General features: G+C 42.9%; 1 protein-coding gene and 1 long non-coding RNA gene across 4 annotated transcripts in view; one reads left to right on the forward strand and one right to left on the reverse strand.

The window, feature by feature from the left end:
* Window positions 1–252: 252 nt before the first annotated feature.
* LOC122718629 lies at window positions 253–21,993 on the reverse strand. 2 transcript variants are annotated; one of them, XR_006347429.1, is made up of 5 exons: window positions 21,734–21,993; window positions 19,811–19,921; window positions 17,715–19,671; window positions 596–2,038; window positions 253–297 (listed from the first exon to the last, which is right to left on the reverse strand). It is a non-coding gene; the product is annotated as an uncharacterized LOC122718629 (long non-coding RNA). The 2 variants fall into 2 exon arrangements; XR_006347428.1 differs by lacking the exon at window positions 253–297 and having other exon boundaries at window positions 356–2,038.
* LOC122718624 (myocardin-related transcription factor A-like) overlaps window positions 693–27,460 on the forward strand; it is a 153,613-nt gene continuing 126,845 nt past the window's right edge. For both annotated transcript variants that reach the window (XM_043943823.1, XM_043943825.1), the window contains exon 1: window positions 693–729. The gene's annotated coding sequence lies outside the window, so the exon portion shown is untranslated. The remainder of the gene's footprint in view (window positions 730–27,460) is intronic.

Genomic DNA, 27,460 nt, shown 5'->3' on the forward strand with positions numbered 1-27,460 from the left:
GAATCGATTCTCGTTTCGATCAATTCTTATTTTCCTTCGTGTATTATATATCGAATCTGCATATAACAACGTGCAAGTTGAGATAACTGAATTACGCGTAAGCATGTTGCATCAATCCTATTTCTTTTCTTTATTTATAGGAGATTAAACTCGATACATTGAGATCAGGGTATATATGGATTCAATAACGAGTATACTTACACGTAAGATGATGCTGAGTAATTCGAATTCGTTCGCTGGGATTTGTGAAATTTCTTTCAAGACATTGCATTTTCTTACCAATCTTCAACTTGAATTCTGAAAAGAAAGATTTTGAAAGATAAAGAAACCTAAAATAGAACAATCCTAGATTACTTTGTTTCTTCATGTATTATTGTAAACAATAAATGTAATTTTTAAAAATTTATTTGTATGATATTTTAACCGCTTCGGAATCGAGAAAAATAAATATTTCCTGATTCTGAAATTTCCATAAATGAGACATAATTTTTTATTTTGAATTCAATCAAACACCATTCAACAATGCCATCAAGTACATCGTATTATAAATTTTTAGAACAATTCTTGAAACGAATTGCAATTTCTAAACGTTTACCTCAACGTCGAAAGAGATTTCGAAATAAGATTGGTGACGCAACGAGCCAACGAGTTTAATTGCCGGTTTCTTTCTGTTGCAGGTAAGCATCGAACTTTCATCTGCATCCACTTGTTACCAGTTCTCGGGAAACCGTAAGTGATTCACTAGATTCCACGCTATTACACTCTCGCACGTGTTTAATTTTCGAGAAATCACTTGGCGCCCTTGTTTCTATTCTCGAGAGAGAACCTTGATCAGCGTTTTACGATCAGCAATTGGCCTCCTTGTCATCTCTATCCATTATTGCAACTGATCCTTCGTCGAGTTCGATATATCACTGTTATAATTTCTCTCTGAAAAAAATCGATATAATTTGTACACTGCGAATTTCGTTGCGTATTTCGCCACGAGCCGTTATCGAGCGAAATTTTGCCATCTAAATTAACATTGAAGAGTAGAGAAAACATTTGCAGGAACTGTAATACCGCAATTTACAACTTCCCCGCTTATCGATCCGCCGATCTTATTGCTCGATAAATCGTTACGCAACAGCGTCCGAAGAAAATGGACTTTTAAAATATCACGCGTATATCCACGGTGAAAGCACCTCAAATACCTCATCTTAACGCAACTCTCTCTCTCTCTCTCTCTCTCTCTCTCCTCTCTCCACCCATTTCCCCGGCCGAGAAAAAAAAAAAATTCCTCTTTAAACGTCATATCATCGTGTGTACCACCACCCCTCGGTTCATTGTTTCGCGCGCCACCATTCAAAGAGGAGAAACTGCGTAATATATCGGCGAGGAAACAATTGCCCAAGGAATTTCCACGTGAGTTTTGAACTCGTATCCCGGCGTAGGTATAATTCACTCGCGCATTCGAGTTCTGACTGCTGCTTAAAATACCGGCACTTAATTACGCGGTTTAAAGGGCCCGGCCATTTTTTAACGCCCATAAACCTGTCTCCTGATCCGGTCATCCCCTCGGTTGCATAATGCTCCGTCCCTCTCCTTGTTGCTCCTTCTCTCTCGCCCATCTTCCTCCTCCCTTCCCCCCCTTTGGTAGCTCGGTAGCCACTGATTGCGATTTATAATGTCAACCGGCCGCTCTGCCAACCCATTGTCAACCGGATCGGTCTCGTCGCGGGCGAAATCCTCGCCTCTTTGCTTTCTACATCGGATTTGGATCGCTTCCGAAGTTATATTTTAGGTAATTACGTAACGTCGAGAACGTTGAAGTTTTTGGTCAAGTTTCTTCGAACGGTATGGTATAAGAATAAAGCGTGTCACTCTATCCTATTCGTTGCTTAACAATTCGGATGTATCCCATTTTTTTCATTTCCTTTTATCTCATTATATTATGATTCAATAGTGTTTTCAAGCCTCGAATCGATATCGTGTATCGTTTTAATAAACGTTTAAATTTTCCTCCTTCCCCCTTGGCTCTCCACGTCGATTAAACAACCTACAACAGATTAAATATTAGTTTTTAACGCGCAATGATCTAATCTTCGCGAATAAAACTTTTGTGGGAGACTTTTCTTGCACGCGCTCCAACTGCCCAAACAGACGCAACTCGTTTCGAACGAGCAAAAAAAACAGATCTAAAACAAATACATCAGGTATCCCTGATCAGAGGTTACGAGGAATTGGATCGAAGAGAGAGAGAGAGAGAGAGAGAGAGAGAGAGAGAGAGAGAGAGAGAGAGAGAGAGAATCAGGACAGAAGTGGAAGTTCATGGAACGGAGTGAAATACACGGGAGGATGAAAAATGAAGAGCGAACAAGGGGCGAAGGGAACACGGTGGAAGTACATAGAGAATCGAGGATGAGGAGAAGCGTAACACGAGAGAGAAAGAGGAAGGGAGAGAGAGAGAGAGGTTGGTCGAAGGAGGGGAATAAATTAAAGAACGGGTTCTCCCTCACCGCAGGACCTCATTACGTCCAACTTCATTTGTTTCCATTTTAATCGGGGGCCCCCGTCTGGACCAGAATCCAGTACCAGAAACCAGAACCGCAACGGATACCTGGCACCATCGAATGCAGCCGGATTCTCCTCGCGGACAAGGATGTCTTTGGATGCCACCGCGTACCAATCGTTTCCTTATGAGATCGTTTAGGGAGGAACGGTGATTTGTTTGAAACGAAACTCTTCTTTCGTCGTTTTTCTTTCTTTTTTCTTTTTTTTTTTTTTGCGCGCGCGTATTTAATCTCGAAGATTCACGCGATGTTTCGAGATTCTATTTCTCGAGTTCTTCATTTGTATTTGCCAGTATGGGATACTGAATGAAAGTGATTTCTCCTAATTTTATTAATAGTTGTGAAGCAACTATCCTTGCATTCTAAATATTTATTAATATATTCATATTTTCCATTTCCAGTCTGATATTTATTATTGAATTACAAATTTTGAAAATCGACAATCTGAAATATAGAATCACTAGGTTATCTTAAAGGTTTCTCTATGGGAGCAGGAATTTGAACTAACCATGGAGGGAGGAAGGGAGGGAGGGTAAAGGCGCGTTAAGCCACTTTTACTGCCGTACTGATTTCGGCGATCGTTTTACGGACACTGCCAAAGGAGCAAGCTCTAAAATGACCCTTAACAATAAACTTTTCCCGCGTGGCACGCGGGACACGGGAGGAAACGGTTGCCTCGGAACGAGCCAGAACGACGGGATAACGAGTCACGGAATAACGAAAGAAGGGGGTGACTCGGGAAGAGGGGAGAAAAAAAAAGAAGAAGCAGAAGCGAAGAAAGAGAGAGAGAGAGAGAAAGAGAGAAAGGGGGGAGAGAGAGAGAGGTGGAGGCAAGACAATGGGGGCAGAGGCAAAGCCGCCTTTATTACAGAGCACGGCCACGATGGACAGTCAAACGGACACCTTGTGCCTTCTCTTTTATCGGTCCGTTTCGTTTTATTACCGTGGCGAAATCCCGGTCCAAATTAAAGCGAGCTTCGCGAATTTTCGGCCCTAATAGCGGCCGCGCTTAATTAAACCATGCTTCGACCTCGTGCGCGCTTTTGTTCCACGCTCGAAAGTCGAATACTTGTACGCGCGCCCTACGTGCCCGATTTCTTTAGTTGTGTTTCCTGATCCGGTTGAGAAAGTGGAACAGTATTCCTTCGTCTTTTTCTTTTCTTTTTTTTTTTTTTGAAATTACAACTCTGTTTCGTAAACAGCTAAACAACTTGTCAAATTTCTTTTCGCATTTATATAGAGTGATATTATTGGAGAAGAAGAACGTTGTTACACAGTGAAATAATTATGGAAGATTAACGTATCTTTTTTTCTTTTTAAAACATTGAGACACACTAACGCATATTATCACTCCTGTCTGTGATATTTGTTCTTTTTTATTTCTTCTCTTTCCAGATAAAATAATCTTCACTCGCGAGAATCATCGAGTTACATAATTGTTTACACTCGTCGATAAATTAAATACGCGTCACAAGTCTATATATGTTACAATGCTTATCTATATCTATATATGTTATAATGCTTCAGAGGCTTCGTTCGAATCGTACGTTTCTCGAAAAAAGAAAAAAGGAGAAGAAGATTGCAAGAAATTGGTGCGAACGAATCCACGAATCCCTCGACACCCGAGTGAAACAGATATTCCCAGAATTCAGCAAGAAGCGATATTTCCATCATTTTGGATCGACAGCCGCGTGTCGGGGGTGCAAAAATTTGTCGCGTTGGGAATTGTCGAATACGAGGAGCGAAGATTGGGCCGATAAGCAGGGCCGGGGACGGGGTACCCGCCAAAGCCCCTCTTCCTGCCTCGGCGATCGATCAACGAGATAAATTCGGGCCCCGTTTTTCTTCCCCGGGCCCGTACGTCTTCGCCGTGTCCCAAACACGTCCCAACACGAGATGCCTCTTACTCACCGCCTCTGAATCACCGCCGACGATCGACCTTGCCCACCTTTAATCATCGATTAATTCCGCGCGACGAAAGCTGCGAACCACAGCTCGAACGATCTCGAAGCGCGACGCTCTCCTCGCGTACCTGGAAATCGGCGCGGTCGAAGCCGATCCCGCGTACGTGCCGCGAATTAATTCGACGGCGACGTCTCCCCGATGAACCTTGGATCGTTGCATTAGACGCGGAGGAGAAAAAGATGCGGAGGAATATAATTCGAAGCGGTATATAATTCCTTTGTTCCAATGGATTCCTCTCAGTTGTTTACGTTACTCGATTTTTAATTAAAATTCCTCGTTCGAGGAAGGAGCCAGATTAAGAGAAAAGTTTACGAGTCTCTTCGTTTTTTTTTTTTTTTTTTTTTCCTTTCATTTCGTTTTAGTCTTCTCAAAAGTTTCGCGAACGTGTGACATGTTCGTTCGGAATCTTGAATTTGCTGTGAACGTGGCGAGAGGTGTTCGAAGGCCGTTAACACCACCTCGATTGAAACTCCTTACGGAGCAAAGACAAATTTAAAAAGAAAAAAAGAGGGAGAAAAAAGAAACAGCGTAAAAAGTACATCAAGATCGACGTCGATCGACATTATCGGTTGTTCGCCTGTATCGAGTCGACAAACCCCTAACGACACCGGTGCAAAGGACAAATAGGCAATTCTCGGCAATCTTCCAGTCACGAACGACCACTTTCCGATAATTTTCCAGCATCGTCGACCGATCGAACTTCCCGCTGGGATATACGCGTTTCATCGATTCGAGGCACGTTTCCCTCCGCGAAACCAACATTGTCGTTCGATCGAGCCAGTTTTTCCGATCGTTTAATCGATTTATCAAACATCGTCACGTCATAAGTCGGGCTTGTTACGGCCCCATCGGGTATTGTTCCCAACGAGGCTGATCATCGTTGGGGGAAAAAAACCTCTATTCTTGCTCGAGTCGCGCTTCGAAGGTGGCAGGTGTTCGAGGCGTAGCTAGGCCGCGAAAGCGGTTTCTAAGAAAGTTTTGCCATCGACCGCGAGCCTTTTCGTTTTTCCACCTAATTTCCTAACCTGTGCTACAGGAGGCAAACAGGTAATTCTTCCGTTGCGCAATCCGAGGCAGCGTTCTGAGAATATTTCCGCCCGATTGTGTCCCGGCGACGTTCCTCGAGCGCCTTGTTGTTCGTTGCCCAACCACCGAAGGAGTTTTGCTGGCTGGTATTTTGCCAAGTCTCCTCCACTCGTTCTGGAGGATTGTTCGAATGGAAATTGCGTGGAGGAGGCGTTGTGCGCTTGCAGGTTGTGCAACTTTCAAACAGAGGAGGGGACGGATGTGTGGGTCGTGGAAAAGTGCAACAGGTGACAATGACCGAAATGGAGTGTTTGCTTTTCACTTCGTCGTACACTTGACATCTAGCGACGCCTCTTAACAATATATATATATATATATATATATATATGATTTCCGCCAACAATTCGTGCTATTATTTATACATTTATATTGTTGTGTTTCGTATTTCTTCTCAATGCAATCTCGCGCACTTTATACGTTTAGATACACTCTTATTATCCAATTCCTCCAAAATAAACAATCAAACCCACCGAATATTATCGGTACTCTTCAAAAAAAAAAAAAATATCTTACGTTTCAATTCCCGAGTCCCCATTTCCAATAAATATCCTCCACTCTTATCCGGCCAGCCTATAAAAACGATCTCCTTGACGCACCGGTTGGTTCCTCGAGTATCTCTTCGGCATCGAAAACGGGGACCCCGGTGACCCCCAAGTGGCCCTTATACATACCCCCGGTGTCCACCGATAAATCGCGGTCCCCTCGAACAAAGCCTGCCGACCAGAAGTCTTTCCACGGAAGACTTTCTTCGAAGTGGCAACGAGTCGTCCGCTCGTAAATATTAAGAATATTTTATTTTATTAGCTTCCCCCTTCTCTCCCTTCCTGGCAAGGGTGTGAGGCGGCGCGGTGGAGAAGAAGAAGAAGAGGAGGAGGAGGAGGAGGAGGAGAAGGAGGAGGAAGAATAAGGGGGAAAGCGGCGTGTCACGCGTGTCCCGAGATACCGATCCAATAAAAGGAAGGAGAGGAAAGGGGGGAGCCGGGGAGGAGATTCGTGGTGGCGCGTTTCGGGGCCCCTCGCGGACACTTTTATCGAAGGAGGGACCCGCCATTGGGGCCGCGACAGGCAGTAAAATCAAGTGCTCCAGTTTTATGGTGTCGGATACAACGGCAGGAACACGTGTTTACACTCGGTCCACGGTCCATTGGCCACGTGACCACCTTCTCCGCGATAAATCTCGCGGGGCACCCGGCCCTTTTTGACTTTTCGCCCGATAACGGGCCGAGACCCCTTCGGCTAGGCGACGCACACAATATACACGGCTCCGAGGAACCGAGAAACCACCGATCATTGCATCGATAGAAAGGGTTAGTCTATTTTGTTATATCCAGCAAGCTGTCGTACAGGATATATGTTAATATATATATATATATATATGGCGGTGAATCTTTGGAGCAACTGACAACTTTCTCCCGACTTTTTCTCTAATTGAAATTCGTTGTAAACTCGATAAACGAAGTTCAATATTCTTTTGCACGATATAATTCTCGATACTTGGAATTAGATCGTGCAACTATGCTTGAATAGGAAAAATGTAACAAAGAGTTAGTTCAAGTATGTATCGACCGACTCGTCGTTGCAAAATAATCCTAAATTTCGTTCCTATTTATTTCTAACTTCAACCTCGTTTATCAAATTTATTAATTAACATAGAATAAATAACATCCAGTATATAACTTAACGAACTCTCGATTTCGAGANGGAAAAATATAATAAAGTGGAGTTCAAGTATGTATCGACCGACTTGCAAAATAATCCTAAATTTCGTTCCTATTTCTAACTTCAACCTCGTTTATCAAATTTATTAATTAACATAGAATAAATAACATCCAGTATATAACTTAACGAACTCTCGATTTCGAGATTTTTATACCCCGGCAAACATCTTCCGCGAATATATATATATACATATATATAATATCCCACACTTTACACTTTGAATGAATGTCACGCTACTTAAGAAGGCCTTTCGAAGATCTTGGAGAGGGTCCAACGCGCTCCACTTACCGTTATCCGGATCCGGATCTTAATTCGGGAATAAATCATCGCGGAGGGGAGGGGAGGGGAGGGGATTAATACGTGGAACGTATTTGCAGGAGGCAGGAGGGATATTCCAATGATACGCGATCGGTTTGGTGTCGCCGTGTTGTCGTGGATCCCGTGAGAGAGTTGGCCCTCGCAAGCCCATTTTTCACCGGAACGAAGATACGGATGAGATACGAGGAAGCTCGCCTCCTCGAACCCGCCACGTGTTTTCTGGCCCCCTCGATCGGATCGTTAAGTGAAACGGTCGGGCCGAGTGCAGCCGCCCTCCTCCTCCTCCTCCTCCTCCTCCTCCTCTTGCTAACGTAATCTTTGGACGCCGGGTACCGGTGCCGTTTCGTCGTCGGTTCGGAATGGATCGAGATAATCGGAGGGGATCTCGTCGGGGATCAGAAAGCTCGAGATTGCTTCGTCTTCTTCTGGTGGGCTGTTAGGTGTATAACCGTGTGTGGAGAGAATTATTGCGCGATCGGGAGAGGTTAGGGAAGGGATTGTTTTCTTCTTCTCATCGAGAATGATGAATTAATGGAAGGATAGATTTCTGTGATTCAATCCTTTTCGTCGATTTCCTGCTTGCTTGATCTATATAAATATGCCACGAATAATTTTTAAACGATGGCTGTCAAAAAGACGCGGAAGAAGAATTTTACTTTAATAAAAAGATCCCATCCATTGGATACCAGTTCCCTTAAAAACCTGTCCTAGGAAAGCTACGGATATTGCTAATTGATGCAAATTTCTCTGGCATTTCACGTTTTTTTTTTTTTTTTTTCTTTGCTGGCAAATTACGCAACAGTACTTCGAAGTTCAACCTCTGTATGCTTATCACGGGTAACAAAACTATCCCTTCTTTCTCACTGGCAACCTCTTTTACGTAATTTTCCAAAGTTCATCATCCCACGATTGGATGAGGAAGGAAGAGGGAGAGAGAAAGGGGCCCGCACGAGTTCGTTCCCCTTCGAAGCCGAATTCGAACGAGTGTTTGGCACACCACGTCATCAACTAGTTTTACACGAAGCGGTCTCGATTTTTTCCACGGCGCCTTTCCTCCTCCGCGATCCGCTCGCCCACGGCCCCGCTAATCGCCGCTTCTAGAGCCTGTCCGATCCTATCCGATCCGGTGGACTACGTCATACAGGTGAATGCGTCGGCGTGCACGGGCTCTCTCGCAGTCAACAACGTGGGGCCGCGGTTTGCCGCCTTATAAACAGGTATCCTTGCGTCGAGATCCAACGGGTGACGGCCTGGTAATGGCTTCGTTCTTGTAATGTGGATTTCACGAACGAGAGTATTGGGTGTGCAGTAGTAATTTTTCAAAATTAAAATTCGATCTTTTATTACGCGTACGTAATATATTTTTAAGGAGGAAAGAAGGAAATGAAGGAGGAGGGCTCCTTGAACTCCGTTGACTTTAAAAATTTGTTGCTATAGTTGTAACGTGATCAAATTGGGAGAGGAGAATCCTCGAATCCTCTGCTGATTAAATATATATATATATGTGTGTGTGTATGTGTGTAAGATTTATTTGTTTGATGTAGATGGAAATAGACGTAGAGAAATAATTTTTTGGATTGATGCACCTTCCGATTGTTCCTTCGTTTATTTACATCGCATAAATTTCCAACTGCCATACCTTTCAATACCGATTATTTAAAGTTTATTCGAACTGTAGAACTCGGAAAACACCTTCGAAGATATTTCCATTTCAAATAATCTTGAAATTAAAATTATCACATTGTTTTCGAAAGGAGGGGGAGAGGAATTTGAATAATAATTCGATTGCTGCGAATCTTCAAATCTATCTCTCTATTTCTCGACCTATTATTACGAATCACTCCCTCCCCTCTCTCCCCTCCAATTTATCTGTCATCCTTCGATTCTTCGATCGGGAAGAATCTTCAGATACATCACCCGATGATCTATCCCCCTCGAGCCGCTACTCTACTCGCTCGAGAGATCCGCGATCGCGGACATCCGTTAGAGGCGGATTGCGGAGGCAGCGAGCGGAGGCAGCGGTCGCGTGGGTCGCCGCCAGAGGTTACCCTTCCCAACCAACGGAAGAATCGAGATCCCTCTCGGGAGGTGCCACGCGATCGACAGTTCTTAACCAACGTTCCTCCTTCCTTCAGAGCGAGAGAGAAGCCGGCCGAGAACGCTGCGACCGTTTGCGTTCCACGCGCGATTCTCGTCGTCGCGACGCCATCATCGCCTCCTTCTTTTTCCTCGATCGTTCGTTCGTTCTCGATCCGCGTGAAAATCTGCCAGGCCTGGGACCAGAGGGGGACGCTCGCCGTTTTATCGGCTCGGGGAGAAAGAGAGGGACACGAGAAGGTGGTTGGAAGGAAGGATCATCATTCAATGGAGGAGAGGGGGCTACCTACACTCAACCTACAATATCTTCGAGCAATAGCTTCAAGGTGACAAGGTACCCTGCTCGCTAGCCACTGTAAACGCACCTCCCGATCTTCGACGATCGGAGATGGGATAAGGCGTATTACGAGTAGATTCGAATTTGTTTGGATAGTATATTAAATATTGTATGAACGTGGGGTGAGGGTGAAAATATTTTCAAGTAGATTGGATTTTTTTTAGTTTTAAGAAAGTTATCGAGTTTATGCGATTACAATGTATTTAAATTTCTATTCGTATTATTATTATTTTTACATCTCGATAATATTTTGAAAATTCGTGAATTAAATATCGTTAATCCATAAACAATCATTAATTATTTCTAATTTTGAATAAGAAAAGAGAAATACGTCTTGTTATCGATATCTTAACATTATCAGATTTTTCCTTGGAGATGAATATACATAATTTGATTAAAGTTATTGCCAATTAGAATTACAATCTATTATTTAAGACAGTTGTATATTACAACTATTTTCAAGTTGTAGATCTCGTTTTAAAACCAACTTTTATAAAATAATCGTCTTTGCTAATAATCAATCTGCTTTCGAGTAGTAATCGAAACCTATTAAATGAAACTCAGATTTCTAAATACATATTTCATCCCTGTTGATATTTTTCTATTTCTTTTTTATTGATCTATCGCGTTGATTCTCGATCTCTTTCGTTTTTTTAAAAGTCCGCGAACTTTTATTAGCACACGAAATCGGGCCACGTTCGAATTTTTCGAGAAGATAGTTGAAAAACTCGTTTTAATTAGCCGAGAATTAAAGATGAAAGGTGAGAATGGATCTATCGTCGATTTTTTTTTATTTCTTGCGTGTATCTCACGAATGCGACATATCTGCCCACCTGTTGTCTCAAGGTCTTAAAATCTTTTTTTTTTCCTCGTGGAGATAGATACATTTTGTCTGCTTTGATCGATGGAATTCGATAATTGATCACGTTTATTCTAAGAATTTAGTATTTAAAAGATACATTATATTGGGTTCAAAAATTAATCAATATCGAAAATTCAAAATATCGATACACATAAATATGAAAAATCTCTTAAAGCCATTATCTGATTTTGAAAAATCTTAATTATTCTCCTTATTAATATCCATCGAACTCGCATCTAACCCTCCATATCTTAACTAGATGCAATCGTGAAATGGAATATTAAAGAATACCTTCGATCTTAATGAATTCATCTCTCTCGAACGGATGCAAGTTTTTTCCCCTTCGTCAAACCATTAAAATTATTTCCCCCTGCCTAAGAAAAAGAAGAAGAAGAAGAAGAAGAAAAAAGAGGAATAATTGCTTAAAATTTTCCGGAAGGCGGGGAGATCTGTGACAAAAATCAATCAAGACAATGGTTCCCTCGTTAAAGGGAGATTCCGCGAAAGATGGAGGGTTCGGATGGCGGGTTGCAACATCTTAATTCCCGAATCTCCTGCCGGAATCCACGCCCATCGCGTGCCACCGGCTCGTTAAATCATTAGCGACCGCGTGGCCCACAATCCGAAACTCATTCGCGTTGGTCATGTTAATTTCGTCCTCACTTTTTTTTCCCCCCCCCTACTCCGTTTTCTTCTTCTTCTCTAGCACCCTCGGGACGAAATTAATGGCGCGAGAAACGAGTTTACTCGAAGAGAAAATAGCCACGATCGTTTGTGAAACGCGCAAAGATAATTCTAAGATAATTATAGTTCGATTGAATTTGCGACACGTGTCGTATTTCGTATTTCTACGAATCAATATAATTTATTCGCACATCTTTTTTTTTTTTTTATAAACAATTTCTAACTCTAAAACAGAGAAAGCTGTCTCCATTTCTCTAATTTTCACCATCGAAAATTCTCGATTTTAATTTTACAACTCTCTCAAACTCTTCGAGTATTTATCTATACGTGGATGGAAAAAAAAAAAAAAAAACTAATAGAATTTTCTGATATGATCCAACTCGTATGAATCATCACGAGTCTCGCTATCTGTTCGAATGAAAATGATCCTTGAATATTATCATCGGGAATTATATACATATAGAGAGAATAACAGGATAATAGTATATAATATATATTTACATAGGAATAAAATAAACCTTGTTTATATTCCCGCGAAAGCGATAAAAGTTTAATCTTGAAAACGATATCTTGAACGAAGCGAAGCGTAAATACGTTACGTTAGAATGAACCATTCCCGAGGCAACGAGCATCCCGAGGGACAATAAAATCCAGAGAGCGAGAGGACGAAGGCAGTTCTGTTCCAGGGGATTCGAAGGAGGGAGGGAGAGGGGGGGGGGGGGGGAGAAAGGGAAATAAAATCCTCTGACGGGTAAAAGATCGCGCGTAAATAGAAAGAAGAAGCTCGGCTAGGCGAGCGGCGCGGAAAGGTGCAAAAAGGGGGTATCGGGCACAAAGAGCACTTTGTGTGCAAATTTATTGCGCGGCCCACGGGGATCCTCCGTTCACGTAGGAATTATTTAGACACCCGTTAGACGTTCCTCGATTAGGCAACCTGCTCGTGAATCCGAGTTCCGACAGAGGTTATTATGGGTAGGAGATCGTCAAGAAAATTTGTACACCCGATAAATTTATCGACTGGCGCGCAATCGCGAACGGCGATAAATGAAATTTGTCGGGGTTGGAAATTGCCTCTCTCCGTCGAGTTTTATTAGAATTGATCTAAATCAGATTTTTATCAACGCTGGTAAAAAAGAGAATAAATTTGTTGAAAATATTATACTGTGAAACAATTTATCTAGTTATATATATATATATATGTAAAAAAGTAACATTTATATCGAGGATAATATACGACGATCTGTGATCGATCTAGAATCGACACATTAATATTACATTATATCGTGCGATAAAAATTAGGTTATTAATAGGCGAGCGACTTATGAATTAGTTATTAAACTAGTTAAGCTACCTGTTTCGCTAGATCCGTTTTCAGAACACGTTTCACGAATGTTCTTCGCGCGTTTCGAAAAAATTTTTCCCCGACACTTTGTTCTCACACCTGTGCTCCTGAATTAAAATCTCAATTTCGAAATCTCGAATAATATAAATCTAAAAGGAAAACGTTAAACGCGTTTAAGTTAAACTCGTCGTCGGAAAATTAAATTACTGTCGAAGGTACTTTCAAAAAAAAAAAAAAAAAAAAAAAAGAAAATTCGTGATTTTGTAAAATCGACAATTTTACCGGCAAGCAAATCGCGATCCTATAATCTATAAGCGAAGCCTCGATCACGGCGACACACGGCCGGATTTTCGCCATCCAACGCGCGATGCTAATCGATATCGATTCCTCGAATGTTTGCCGGCACGTAGAAGGAAACGAAGCCGATAAAATTAGACGGAAGCTGCCGGTTCGGAAAGTGGAATTCCGTTTAGCTCCTAAACTATATGCCGATAAATCGCCGATATAAAATTCCTGTAACGCGGCTCGGCTCTCGAATTCTAATCGACTCGTTAAGCGAAATTCCCTTGATTTCTCAGCGTACACGCTGCTGCCTCTTAAAGGATAGTTTACGCGGTGCTCGGATTAGAATCCCAAACCGTGGTTTATGCACGTTCGGTAAATAAAAAAGAAATAGAAAAAAATTTTGGCCCAATGATATTTCTAATATTTCGAAACTGGGAAGATAATTTTAGATTTAGTTTTTATCTTTGCGTGTATATCATATTATATAGGGAAATTTTATTGTAATTTATAGTACAAGCAATGGTGATAATATATACCGGTATTCCTTTTCGAGAAATTTCATGATAAAACAATTTACATATTTCGAATGTGCAGTACACCAAAGATATTTTATTTCAAACTCTATTCGTTCGATTTGATACCGGGTCCACTCTCGTGACGAAAACGAGCTGAATCAACTGTATAGTGATCTTGAAAAACTTGATATTATCGATACTTACGATTACGTTCTATTCGGTGTACGATATATATAGAGCGCGATTGAACGTAACGAATGGCACCGTAAATCTCACGGGAGAATTAATTAAGAATCTCGAATGTGAAACGCGTGTCTCGAGAGTGTGGTTCTCTGGTGCATTTGCAACGGGTAATTCCACAAATCGTAATTGAATTCCTTCGTGTTCCTCCTTTCGAATCATTCGTCAAATAAATGAATGGACGAAAGAAAGAAATTACGTGCGGTTAACTGGGACAATGAATCAGTGTTTGTTGCAGAATTCGTAATAAAATTCGTGAAATATGAAATTTTCGCTTTATTTACTAAAAAATTAGTGGAGATTATTATGAATTAATGGATGTAATCCTCCGCACGGTGAGGATAATGTTTCGCGAACCATTAATTTTATAGTCCATTGTTTTGAGATGAATCGATTGTTGCGCATTCATTAAGGAAGAACGAACCATTATCCATTATCCACGTATTCATTTCAAAAATTACAACGTGTTCTAAGTGCAGATAATGACGAATAATGATTTTATTAAATAATTTTAAATTTGGGACGCCGAAAAACTCGTTCAACGTGTTAATCGTCATCTTCGTGTGAGACACACTTGAAAATCAATGTAAAAACTGCTTATTATATAATTTAGATGATTATATAAAAGGAAAATATTCGTATTACGTATACATATTTCCATCTCACCACAAATATCTAGCCCCTCATATATTTAAAACCTTGCCGAAAAACAAAACTCCATCAAATTCCTCGTCAACCTTCATATCATCTTATATCTCTCTAGTTCACTCCGATCAATCCGAGAAATCACTCTTCCCACTTTCCTCCCTTTCCTACCACCCCACGAAATTCGAAAAGAGAAGAAATCAATATTCATCTTCGATCCATGACTCCGTCCCCGAGTCCCGACGAGTGATAAATTCGCGGACGGCCCATTAATTCCATCCAACGGACGAATTATACAAGATTCCGGCGGGGCCCTCGCTGTCACTCGTCCAGAGTGGCGCATAAAGCGGGCGCAGGGCGAATAGCAGCCGCTTGTCAAGCTTCGCGGGACCCGAAAAACTTTCATTTGCATCGCTCGAAATTTTAATGGGGCCCGACATATTGTGCCCTCGTTGGTAATTCCTTGGTCGGATTTGAAACGAAGAAAGAGAGAGAGAGAGAGAGAGAGAGAGAAAGGGAAAGAGAGAAAGAGAGGGCCCGTCTCGAGGGACGATGGGTCGGAACATCGGTTTGCCACGAGATAAAGTCAATCTTTCTGGCACCGGTGCTCGCTTCCGACCGATACGTTTGCCGATTTGATCTCGAAACAAGACGAAAACAACCCACCCCCTACCTTCCCCTCGTTCACAGAGTTTAAATTACTCCGCGGTTTTTTTCTCCTCCTTTTTCTTCCTCCCCCTTTTGCTCCTTTTATTTTCCCTTCCCCTTCGCTCTTTCTTCCTGTTTTGTATCGCGGACGATGGAATCGTCTGTTGGTTTTTGAATGCGCGACGTGGCTCGGTTTCGTTTGATACTTTGTGCGATCCGCGAATGGGTGGTTGAATTGCTTGATATTATCGAAGTTAAAGGGTAGGATTAAGAAGTTACGAATGTAACGATGGGGAGGTGATCTGTCTCTCTTTTTTTTTTTTTTTTTTTTTTTTTAGATGAATCTCTCGATAGTGTCTAATAATTGATTTGCCTTAGAGAGTCTTCCATTACGTTAAAATGAATCTTCGATGCGAGAAGAAGAGCGACGCGTGAATATATTAAACGTTTTTTCTCGGCGATCTTTCGTGATAAATCTTTTGCAAGGATTATTTCTATTTATTTTTTTCTCGGTTGTTTGTCGGATTGAGAAACCTTTTAGTAGATAAGATTTATTAAGATAAGTTTGTAAATAGACGCCACCTGAACATGACTAACAGGAGATGACTAATAGGAGGAAATGTTTATCGCGGAGAACTTGTTTACGCGGATAATAATAACGGTCGAATAATATCCACGAGTCTTGCTTCGAAAGAAAATATCGCCTCTTAGAAAAAACACGTAACAACAGAGGACAGAATACGCGGAATATAGATAGAATATTTGCAGAATCAAATTAAATACGAATATATTTAACTTTTCCATAAATGCATAAACATTTCTATTGATCGAGATATTAATAATCGAATCAAGATCTAATATAAGATATTCGATCTCGCGTAACTACATTCATCACGTTCAAATAGATAACACACACGCACGCGCGCGCATATATATATATATATATATGTATATTATATATATTACACTCCCTTAACGCATGATACGTGCCACGATCGAACAATCTATTAATCATCATTACCCGATGGCCGATCGTTTCTCGCCTCCGCCATAATTTCGCGCGTTTATCCATGGCCGAGGGGTTCGAATACGTTCAAATACAAGATTCGACAAGAGCCGCGGGTCCCTCGCAGCCGATATATCCCGATGCGTCGTAAATTCAACGGAGTAACGAGGCGACTGTCGAAATTGACTCGAAAAGAGCAAAACAAACGGCCTCTTTTCTCTTTCTCCCCCTCTCCGTTTCTCTCCATTTCCTCTCCGCGGCTCCTCTCAGCCTTTCCGTTCCGCTGCCTCGAGGTCTTCGAGGATCGTAAATCAAAAAGCGCGAGCCTCTCCCGAAAACTCGCGGCGAAAGCGAGAGAAAAGAGAGCGGCAAAGAGAAAAAAGAAAGAAAGAAAGAAAGAAAGAAAGAAAGAAAGAAAGAAAAAAGGGGGGAGAAAAAAAAACGAAGATAAGAAACGAGCGAGCGCGGCGATCGTCGAATCGGAGACGGAAGTGGAGGCCGCCTCGGGATAAATCACCGAGAGTGTAAATTAAAGTTCGCTGCCCACCTTCGCAACCCTCCACCAATCGTCCTATCCTACGTATATATATGCTCGGCTTCCCGTCCGACTTCTTTTCACCAGAACTTATCGAGAGGAATCGGGACCTGGTTCTCGGAAGCGGGCACCAGGTATGATAAATAAAACGGGGGACCGGGACAAATTGTATCGGGCAATAAAGCAAAGAGGAGGCCTTGCGGACGAGATCCGCAACGACGAAGCCGCCCCGTGCGGACACGAGATTACCGCGGGAAATAACGAGGCGACTTAATTCAATTACCCGCGCCGACGAGATAAGGATAAGAGGGAGACCGAGGTGGACGAGGCCCCGGTAATCCCGCTACCTTCGTTTCGAATTAAGTTGATGGTTTTCTCGGTACAGCGGTTTGTAATTTATTGGTAGTTTATGACCGGTGTTCTCCCGTGCGAGGTGTTTTTGTTAAGTGATTTTTGCAGGTTGTGTAGTGTGTCGGTTAGGTTAGGCGGATGTGTAAGAAGCGTAAGTGCTTGTCCACAGCTTCGCTTATCGTGGATCTTTATAAATTTTACTTTTCTTCGTATCGCGAATGTTATTAAGAATCATTTTGTCGACCGATAATTGTCGTTTTGTCGCGTATTCTTTCGTGAAATGCGGTATTCGTAAAATATAGGATTCTTCTATCGCGTTGCGTTAGTTTTTACGTTGTATTTTAACTATTCGATAAATAAACCGAACAATGAATATATTCTTTCTTGTTTCTTACATAAACATTACTACATTTTCGCATTATTTCTAAATTATACGTATTATTAGTAACTAAGAGATAATATTTTCTCGCAATGTCCAATTTCCTAACCTATAACCTATAACGAATATGTGATTCGTGTGTACCTACCTACGTGCGAACGAAGCTATCAGTTACTTCTATATTTCGTCAAATTGGATTGGAAGAAAATCACTGGCGATAGATTGAACAAAGAACAAAGCGAAATCACAAACTGAATCTTTTATTTTATTACAAAATTCACGAATCACTTTTCGAAGAAGACTAATGCGACGCGTTCGCATGCGAGGTTCGTGAATTTCTCTAAGCGCATGCGCGCTAACGGGCCAATCACCGAACTCATCGTACTTCAGGTAATTGTAGGAGACGCGCGAATTTCGAACGAATAGAGAAACACGGCGTAACTTTACCTGGTCGACGTGTAATGGGAGCGCGATCTTCCCACGCGACCAGATGTGTTTCTGCGTGGCGTGTTGCACGGCGATCAACACAAACAACGATTCATGTACACCGTGACGCGAGCCTCCGTGTTCGTTCCCTCTGTTCTTTCCATAGTTCTACTCGGCTGTCCCTCTCCTTTCCCTGTATCGTCGATTGCCTACCGGCTAACTGTCCTCGTTGTCCTCCTCTCGCGTTGCTTTTTGTTCCTTCTGTCGGAGCGCATCGTGAAACGAATGGCAAGTTCATAGGTGAGATTTTGTTACCTCTACGGTTAATCGGAAGGTATGATCGCGATAAGAGACTATTGTTTGAAATTAAATTAAATTAAATTAAATGGATTGTGAAAGGATTAAATAACCGTATTGTTGCGTTCGCAAGGTTCGTTTTTTCGTAATTTTCACTTGAAACTCGTTCTAAGGAATAATTCTAAAGAAAATTTCCATCGATAAAATCGATATAAGTATCTATAATATTATAATATCGCGCAGAATAGAAAAATGAAAACGAAATGAAATCTCCAGACATTGAAATATTAGAGAAACCCGATATTATCGTATACTTGATATCTCGACGATCCAAAGATCGATATCCATCAGACGTATTATATACTTTCCACCATATTTCCATCCAATGTTTCCAACCCAACCAGAAACGAAGATGGACATCCGAATAAGAATCCTCAATAAGAATCAGTGGAAAAAGCCCATCCCATCTTTCTCCATTCATCGTATCCAGTTCCTTGCTTCTGTACAAACCCTCTTAGATCCCCTCTTAGATGTGTCCGTGAAACGGGGCGCGCTTTCCTGTCCGGGATCCAAGGCGATTGAAACACCATTGGGCTCGCCTATTAATCAGCATCGCATACTTTTTCCTCCTCCCTCCTCCCCGTCGAAAGGTCCGCCAGGTACAAATGCCAGCTGGTACGTATAACTGTCGATACAAAGAGGTACAAAGGATCGGCGGCGCGCGATACCGCGCGTAAGAATAAAGATCAAAGCGAAACGGTCGCGCATCTGCATTCCGCGGGGATATAAGGTCGGCTCTCCGCTCGACGCGGGAGACAGGACGAACGCAGGTGTCTCTAATTGGTTATTTATAAGCGATCCTTAACCCGCCGCTGATTTACTGCGTTTTAGAGGCGAGTGCGCACGCGATAGGTTTTGCGCGAGCCAATTACAATCGGCCGGTGCCGCGTAATCTTAGTCATCGGTCAGCTGTACCCGGGGGCCGACCTGATCGATCGATCGATGGATCGAGAGAGGTGATCGAGAACGAGCAGCGCGGCGGAGAAACGCGGCGTCCTCGCCGGCAAGGTCGCGGCGACGATTTTGAAACACGCCTCGGACCCTGGCTGCTCTGCTCCTTTTTTAAACCCTCCTCGTCTCTTTCGATCGCGACCGCCTCTCGTCGGTTGCCAATACTCTGGTTTAGGGAGACGGGTAGCTCTCTCGGGATCCAAAATTGGAGTTTCTAGGTTTAGATATTTTGCGTGACGGGTAATTTGATTTAATTGATTAAATCTCGAGTACTGCCGATTAAAGAGGGAACGCTTGTTTTGATGTGTATTCTAATTTCTTTTCGGGGAAATAGATATTCGACGAATACACTGGAGAGTTGTGTTTCTATTCTGAAAGAAAAAGTCAATGTTATTTAATAATTATTTGTAAAATCAAAAATCTAAATATTTATTGAAATTCAAAAGAAGTTAATGATAAAAATTTGTGGGATGAAAAGAAATTACTGCACGTATAATTCATTGTACATACTATACAAAGTTTTAACAAAAATAGATAAAATTTCTTGTACGATTGGCCGTATCATCTTGTCTTCGATATCTTGACAGTAATTTCATAGCTTGGATCTATCTTCGGGACCATCTGAAATCAAATCAACACAAAACATCATCGACTTTCGAGCGATCGTGGTATCGTAGACAGCACATGTACAAGTCCAAGAAAAATATTCATAAATCAAGCTCACGACGCCTTCCGTGTCACCGTTCACCGCGTTGGTCAAACGAGACGCGGAAGATCGATGATCGAGAAGGCCCCTAGAAGAAGCATCCTAGAAAGTCCACGACATCCTGACCGAGAATCGTTACCGTGCTTTATGTTCGATTTCGTCGCTTGTTCGTCGTGGCCGAGCAAGAAATCGACCGATTTAATGGAAACGCATTCCCACGCACCCAACCTCTCCTGCGTGCCTCTTCACCCTGCCTTTTCTCTTTTCGATGCGTTCGCAGTACAATGTGGAATTTTTTTGTCGACGGTGCACGATATCCGCGATTTATTCTAAGATAATTATCGTACGTCTGAGAAAACGTATTTTTCTCAGCGAATTGCGTACATGTTTTCAAATACTCGGCGCTTATTCAAATCGTTGGTAAATATATGTATAACGATACCTGTGTTTCTAATGTAAATAATCTGTAAACGGCGAGTAGGTGCGTGCTTGAACGAGTCTTTTATTCGATCGTAAAAATCTTATCAATCGATGCTATTGACGAGATGATTATTCGAGGGAAAAGAATAACATCTCGAACAGAACGTAAATAATATATTGCGTGGACTGACGTAATGGTTGGGATGATCCATGTAAGCCTGAATCCTTGGCTTGAATCGTTGGCTGGAAACTCAATTGCGTTCTCACGATTGTCTCCTCTACGTTTGGCAGTCGAAACGAGGCCTAACAACTGCGTTTCACCGGCTGTAAACGATAATCATCGCGTTTCGTCTTGGCCAGGAGGAAATCGTAAATCGTTCAGGCTCGAATTTTGAGATCATTATTCTTTTGTTCGATCCCTCGAATTCTACATTCGATAATATAGATTTTAATGGATAACGTGGAATTCGCGATAAAATAACTGGACGGAGATATAAATCAATTAGGATGATTCACGAGGAATATTCACGCGATGGATTCTCGAAATGTCTTTGAAACATCGTTCGCGAGAAGAATCGTCAAGTCCACCTCGAAGTCGGCGATTTCTCGGACAGTAATCGAGATAGTTGGCAGCGGTAAACGACGCAGAACTACGTCGTGGATAACGAACGAGCGTGGCTACCTATTACAACTTGCAGACAGACCTATGACTTTCAACAGTCGAATCGCACTAATGTCGATGGTATGAGTTATGTGTCGATAAATAGTACAATATGTCAATGATGTCAATTAAAGTCAAATTATACTTGTCACGACTTTATTTTAGATATTTATATCGGAAATTGATTCACTAATTCATCTAATAAAGGGAAAAATATTATAATTTAAAGCGAACTTTACGACAATATGTATACATGTATAGAAAACTAAGAAAAATATACAATAAATATAATTAGGTTATGTTAGGAGATAGATCGAATATATGTAAATACATAATTCTTTAACTTTTCTAATTGAATCATCTCAATTCTACTAACTAATAACTATGCCAATCCGCTAAATATTTTCCCAATCACGTTGAATTCTACCAAAAAATCCCTTGATCGCGTTGATTTTTCCATCATTTCGACGATACAAATATACGACGCATATTCAGACCTTTGCATAACCTAACCTATTCTAAACTCGTACAGTACGCTATCGAAATATAAATATTCATAATTTTCGTATTATGAACCTAAATTCCTAAATCGAATATGTATTTCGTTCGTGTGCATTCATCGAGTATTAGAAAATATAAATAATACCTCACAATGAAGTGCAATCATCTTCATGTCAAGTTTCCATTGGAAAATCTCGAACAGCGAGGGATCGTGGACGGAAACAGGATGCTGCGTAGTATCCACGTAGCTCGAAATAAATTGTGACCAACTTTAAAGGGGCAAGCTTGTGGCTTCGAATGTCCCTTTCGAATTGCTCGGTCCAAGGATCTGTTGCACGTTTTCCAAAGCCGTCGGCCACGCACAGACACAAGAGAGCCGCTGATCAATAGCTATTGGTCGGCGGGGAGCCGTCGTGTCGCCGGCGCGGTGGCGATGTCGTCAATTTTTTTATTACGAGCCTGGACACACGCACGCAGCGCGCATGTGCACACGCATGCGCGTACCTTGGCTGTACTGTGCACAGCGTGAAGGAAGAAGATAGAAAAGGGAGAAAGAGAACGAGCGAGAGAGAAAGAGAGAGAAAGAGAGAGAACAGATGCGCGCGCATGCGATCGCATTAGATTTCACGGGTCGCGGGATATCCTCGGTCGCGTCGGTTGCTATCCTTCCTTTAATTGGTCCAAGCCATGTCCGAGTCCGAGGTAATTGCCACTGTATTTTAGCATTCGATGGTTCTTGCCCAGAGCGTAACATCGGTTTCTCAAATTCCGTTGCCGCAGTGATTTTGCGCGGATGGCAACCTCCAACCGGGTACCGTTCGTTCGGTGGAAATCGTGTCGGGTGACGTTTACGGTCGCTGACTGACATGCGATTTCTTTCTGTTCGATTTATTGGAGAAACGAGTGTACGTATGGTTTCGGTATGGAAAAACGTACGGTGCCGTTTAACGTTCGTTTCTTATCCTTGAATATCCCTTCATGGTTTCTGGTGAGTTTTTGTTTATGTAACATCGTTTCATATAATCCACTACTACATAGAATCTTCCGAAAATAACCGTACACGAAATATAATTATATACGAAATTATTAGACCAAAAATGTCGAATAGCTAGTCAAATCACGAGACATTAGGAACAATCATCGACATATCTTTAGTTATCTAAGATCAATCGCGTTTATAAAAACGGTTATGTTCAACGTCGACGTACCTAACCTCAAAATTTTCCCTCCATAAAAATGCGACCGCGAACTCTCGGTTACAATTGCTTATCAAGAATCCTATTCGCGCGACTATTCTATCGAGCAAAAGCTAGGCCAAAAGATCTGTTCGCGTTTCTCATCACCGGCATCTCTCTGTTCCGGCAAAGTCCACCTTTTAACGAGCGGGCGTATACCTCTGGAGAGATACCCGCGGCCTCCCGCTCGTCCTCTTTCTTCTTAGGGAACAATAGGCCCCGGCAGGGGAGTTAATCTACATACGCAAATTCCAACGATAGATCTTGAGCGGCGAGAGAGAAGGCGGCTGCGTATTGCCGGACGTACACGCGTATGTCTTCAACAATGGGCCTACCCCTTCGGCTGGCCCTGGCCGGGGGCATCCCTGAAGGAAGGACAATAAGCTCCGCTTGATAGTTATTGTGGTGCCTAGTCCACCTCGCGTCTCTCCCACCGCGAAAGAGTGGAGGCCTCTTCCCGGTGAATAAAAAGTCACCGGATACCCTCGAGCAAAAGGCACGCGTTACTGTTTTTCCTAAATGATTGTTCGGACGCGCGCGTAATTTAAGCGGGCTTAACTAAGCGGGCCAGGCTGATCGGCACGGAGAAATAATTCCTTGAGAAGTCCATCGTGGAAATATTTATTGCCGCGGCGAGGTTAACGCCTCTGAAAGCTCGAAACGGAAGATAGCCAATCGAGGAACGAGTTATTTGCGTTATCGATGCAAAGTAACTTCTTCGTGCGTCTACTATTTCAACTAACGTATCTACTGTATCCTCCTGTCCAGGACGCTTGCTTCTCCGATTGACAAAGAAAGCCAGTTAGACTTCCTCTTATTAGTAACCACACCGTTGCTCTGTACTTTTGATCCAAAGATATCCAACTTTTCTTTTTTATTCCATTTTTCTCCTCCTGCTGCGTTTATCTTGCTCAATAAATTATGAGGATCATAATTTATCGATAATCTATCTAAGCATCCAAATTCTCGAAAATAAAAGTCCCCGCCAAGTTAACGAAAAAATACGCGGAGGGAAGTAGTTTTCGAAACAGTGGCGTTTCCCAGAGCTCTGGTGTCGGGACACGTGGCGGAAGGGGAATGTTTTTACGAGACGGGTCCGGTGCGAGCGTGAGCGTGAGCGTAAGCGGAAGCGGAGGATCGGGGCCGCTTTTCCGTTCGACTGGGATGGCACGACGACCTTTGAGGTCGATGCACCTCGGCTGACTCGGCGTCAAAACAAGACACGGCCGATAGGACGTGTCGGGTACGCTTCTCGTCCGCGCCGGGAAAGGTTCCCACCGTCTAGTCGCCCCACGACTCTTCCCTCTTCGCTCCGTCCGCCTCGGCCAGCGCTTTTCTCCGCAAGCGTCTCCTTTCTTCCCGCGCGCACCGATTCCTGGAAGCTCGCGAAGGCGCAGCGCTGTCTGGCCGAGCCGGGACCGCTCGTCGTCTGCACCGAGCCACAAATACCTACAAAGCCGCGCTGGCGCGCAACGCTTGGAATGAGAACCAGCGCGAGAGATCGGAGAGGCCAGCAGCGAGACGAGGAGAAGGAGCAGGAGCACGAGGAGGAGGAGGAGGAGGAGGAGGTGGAAGAAGAAGAAGAAGAAGAAGAAGAAGCGCAGCAACGGCAAAAGAGCAGAAGCGGTAGAAGGAGGAATAAGGATCAGAGAGGGAGAGAAGGAGATGGTGCGGTAGCTGAAGCGGCAGGGACCAGGGAACGAGTAAAACCAGGCTGGCTCACCCGACTACCTTGCCCAGTAGAGATGCCTACGGTATAAAAGCCACGGAGAGAGAAGAGCCGCTTCTAAGTAGCTACGTGATCAGCGATAATAACGCGACTTGGAAACGTGGAAGATCGTTCCTCTTCGCCCTCCCCCTTTTTCTATCGGCGACGCGTACAGGCTTATATTGTCGGTCGTTTGGGTTACTGCCGCGCAATCCACTCGTGGTGGATCCTGCCGCGCGGCTTTCCACCAGGTTTAGGTAGCCACCTTAGGCTCGGTGGACACGCGGCTCGCCTTTCTTTCTCTCTCTTTCTTTCTCTTTCCCTCTCTAGGTTCCCGGAAACAGGGGAGGTAACGGCCGCCACCGTCCACCTGTTCTTCTTCTTCGACGTCGATCGCGCTCCACGATTCGTTTGCGATATGGTACCTGGCTTAGCGCTACGTGGACGCGTTCGATACGCGTACTATCGACCCGCGACCCGTTCTTGCACCCGTTCTCGGGCTCCCTCGGGAACCGTACTCGATGATTGCTCGATTTTTATGGCTCTTATGGATCGTGGGACAGCGATTATTGATCGGGAGGGGGCGTCAATTGATTCGATACGATTTATACGAATCCAGATTGACGTAGGATTGAATCCATTTATTCGAACTTTAGTTCGATGGATTTCTATCTCTAGTTAAACGTTTCAGCGTGATTAGCTAGTTGTTCGTGACCAGGGATTATCTTTTCTCTTTAGTTACAATCGAAACGTTCTTAATCTCGATTAAATCGGGTAAAATATTAAAACTCGATTGACGCGACAAAGTTGGAACGAAGCTCGCTCGTGATAGGATCGTTGATAGGCACGGGGGTTCAGAGGTGATCGGGTTGAAAGCGACAATAATGGCGCGCGATTTGAAAGGAGGATTCTCTTGGAATCTCCTTCCTCCACGTCGTCTTGAATTATTTACGAATAGATTTATTCGCGTCATTCGTTTTCGTCACCGGCGTTTAATAGGCGCGCACCTGCACCCTCTTGTAACTCGTTTTGGAGTACTGACAGATGAATTATTCCCCAGATCGGGTTGGTCGATTTTTCTTGGCCGCCGCTTAACGTTAACGGCGAGAACGCGTGCGCCTCGAACCGCGTTTAATATCGTAGACGGGATGAGAGATATCGAGACTCGAATATTAATTCGGACGAATAACGCTTTTAGACGAATCGTGATCCCTCTACCTTAGTCATTGCTCCCTTAATGGGCCAACCTGGAAGCTTCACCAATCTCGCGACGGGGTGCTGCTGATCGCATCTCGGATGCTTGCGTGTGCAACTATCAACTATCTTCTCTTCATATATCGTATTTAAAATTTTACGCGTCGTATCTCTTTCTGTTCTTCTTTCACCTCGTAACCAATGAAATTCTCAGATTTTTTTTTTATGCCAAAGAACGTACGAGAATTACACGATCTTGATAAAATTCGTAAGGATTAGAATATCATAGAATTAATAAAAAATCAAGTCGTATGTATATATATATATATATATATATATATATATATATATATAGTTGGTAAAATATAATTCGTACCTCGATGTATGCAAATCTACAACGTGTCACGGAAATATTCGCTCGCTGGACAAACTATTAGTAAACGTACTAATATGTTGTATTTCGAGCAAAATCCAGAGATGATTTACTCCGGTAAGGAAAGGCAATTCGGCCACGATGGTGTCGCCGCTAATGATATAGTGGTTAATTGGCCTCATTCTTCATCCCGTTACCCTCGCGCCGGAACGAAAGCGCGAAAATAGAAATTACGGCCCGCGGCTTTTCGCGCCGCTACTTCCTCAAAGCGCGGAATAATTAGACCGAACGGGATGCTAATTTGTTTCCACGAAACTCGCGCTCGTCTTTCGCGTAACAAATGCACGATTCGTTTTCGGGACACTCGCTCGAATCTTAATTAGACCCGACGCTCCTTCTTTTTTCGCCCGGCTGAATTTATTCCGCGGTAAATCATTCGCTCCACTCTCCACCGTTGAGTGGAATCCTGGAAAAGGGGATTCCACTCACGAAATTTCCTATCCCTTCTCCTCTTCGTTTCGAATAATTAATTTAACGTTAAGAGGCCGAGATTTGAATTCGTAATCTTCGTTTCATGAGGTTTTTAATTTTAACTAAATAGTAAGCGATTTCGTTAGATTATATTAACATAATCCTATTTATTCTTAGCTCGAGGATTTACAATCTCGCTACGTTTACTTTTTTCCCATTTAGGTGTACACTTTCGAAACACAGAATTTCTGAGATATATTCAACTACTTTTTTTTGGAATGGATTTTAATTAATTTTGTTAAAACGTAATCAATTCGGGTGACGCCGATCGGTATGCTGTCATGAATTTTTCCAAGAAATGAACCATGAAACCATGTGCATCCATGGAAAATTGCTGCACAGCCATTTTGAATTCCATTACGATTTTACGATTATTCCTCGTACTCGTCGGAACCCTTTTTTAGTATCACGTATAAATATATTAAGGAGTTTATATATATGTATACATCACGTATAAATATTCTCCGAATCTAATTTCTCTTCGAAATTCGAGATCCCAAAGGGGATTAAAATTTCTCCCTCCCTCTCCGGCCAAAATCAAATTCCCTTATAACGACAGAAATTTGCGCGTTTCCACGCGACAACAATGTCTCTCGGCATTCCTCTCGGAGGAACCAGTCTCCTGACAGGAATCCAGGTCCTCCCCCTTGCGGATCGAGAGGCGATATCGGTTCCCCGTCCGGTATTTCCAGCTCTATCGAGAGAGGCAACGGCTCTGACTTAGAGGCGTACAGTGTCCCGATACACACAATAGGGGCGGCGATCGTTTGTATCGTGGGTCTGACCGGTCCCGGGAATAATCTAACCGCGCGTGTTGCCGATTTAAGCCGC

The sequence above is a fragment of the Apis laboriosa genome, unplaced genomic scaffold, assembly GCF_014066325.1.
Source record: "Apis laboriosa isolate Shangri-la unplaced genomic scaffold, ASM1406632v1 scaffold66_cov157, whole genome shotgun sequence".
NCBI lineage: Eukaryota > Metazoa > Arthropoda > Insecta > Hymenoptera > Apidae > Apis > Apis laboriosa.